This window comes from Eurypyga helias, unplaced genomic scaffold (assembly GCF_000690775.1).
Source record: "Eurypyga helias isolate BGI_N326 unplaced genomic scaffold, ASM69077v1 scaffold39275, whole genome shotgun sequence".
In the NCBI taxonomy this organism is placed as follows: Eukaryota; Metazoa; Chordata; class Aves; order Eurypygiformes; family Eurypygidae; genus Eurypyga; species Eurypyga helias.
This window is the reverse complement of record NW_010254086.1, coordinates 9,861-10,826: the sequence shown is the minus strand read 5'-3', so window position 1 is coordinate 10,826 and position 966 is coordinate 9,861. Positions and strand designations below refer to the sequence as shown.

Genomic DNA, 966 nt, shown 5'->3' with positions numbered 1-966 from the left:
AAGAGGCTTATGAGCCCGGGAGCCAGCCCCGCTCACCGTGAAGGCAAGAGAGTACCGTAGTACCTCTGGAGCCCCGAGCGTGTGGGTGTTGGACACACCGTAGTCCCTCGAGCTGAAGAGGGCAATTACTTCCTTCCCTTTGTGTTTTCAGGCCGGGGTTCTCTGAAAATGGCAAGGAAATCTTCATTGCTTCTCCCCTAGCCCCAAGACCAAGAAAGAAATGACCTTCCTGACATGGACGATGGTAGATTCAGGTGCTGCAAAGACAGATAAAACCCAGGTCTTAAGGCTTCAGCCCTCAAGTCTCTCTGTTTCGGATGAAGTCACTGGGACTGTTTGACCATCTGCGTTTTTCACGCTGTTCTCTTTGGCAGGGACTCTTTGGGTATTTTACCCTCCCGCTTGTTTTGACAACTGGGAGGTTTGAACACCGTGGAGCTGCTTTTGTACTGGTCACCTTCGCTTGAATAAACGGCTGTGAAACTGCTGTGGGGCCGCTTTCTCCTCCCGTCTCCTAGGTCAGAACGTAGGAGTAGGGCTTGCTCTGCACAGGTATGGGTCAGAGCCCAGAAGGTGGCAGAAGGCAGAAGCCTCCCCTGCCCCTTCTGCCTTGGAAGTTCTTACCTGCACAAAGCAATTAGTGATCCAGGTCTGACAGAAAGATCAGGCACACAGCTCTGGAGTCAGCCACACTAATTAGCAAACGTTAATGGCTGCCCAGGGTTTCTTTTCATTTTACACTCCAATACAAACTTTTGGGTGTTTCTGATCAAGTATTACGTGACTCGAGGAATGTGAGGGAGCCTCGCGCGTGCCCGGCGCCAAAAGCTTGTTTCACGCAGGGCTCTCGGGTGTAATCATAGGATCATGGAATGGTTTGGGTTGGAAGGGACCTTAAAGATCATCCAGTTCCAACCCCCCTGCCATGGGCAGGGACACCTTCCACCAGACCAGGGTGCTCCAAGC

At 52.3% G+C, this 966-nt stretch overlaps 1 protein-coding gene across 1 annotated transcript in view; it reads left to right on the top strand.

The window, feature by feature from the left end:
- TM4SF18 (transmembrane 4 L six family member 18) overlaps positions 1-966 on the top strand; it is a 7,667-nt gene that overhangs the window by 4,673 nt on the left and 2,028 nt on the right. The gene's annotated exons all lie outside the window — the stretch shown is intronic.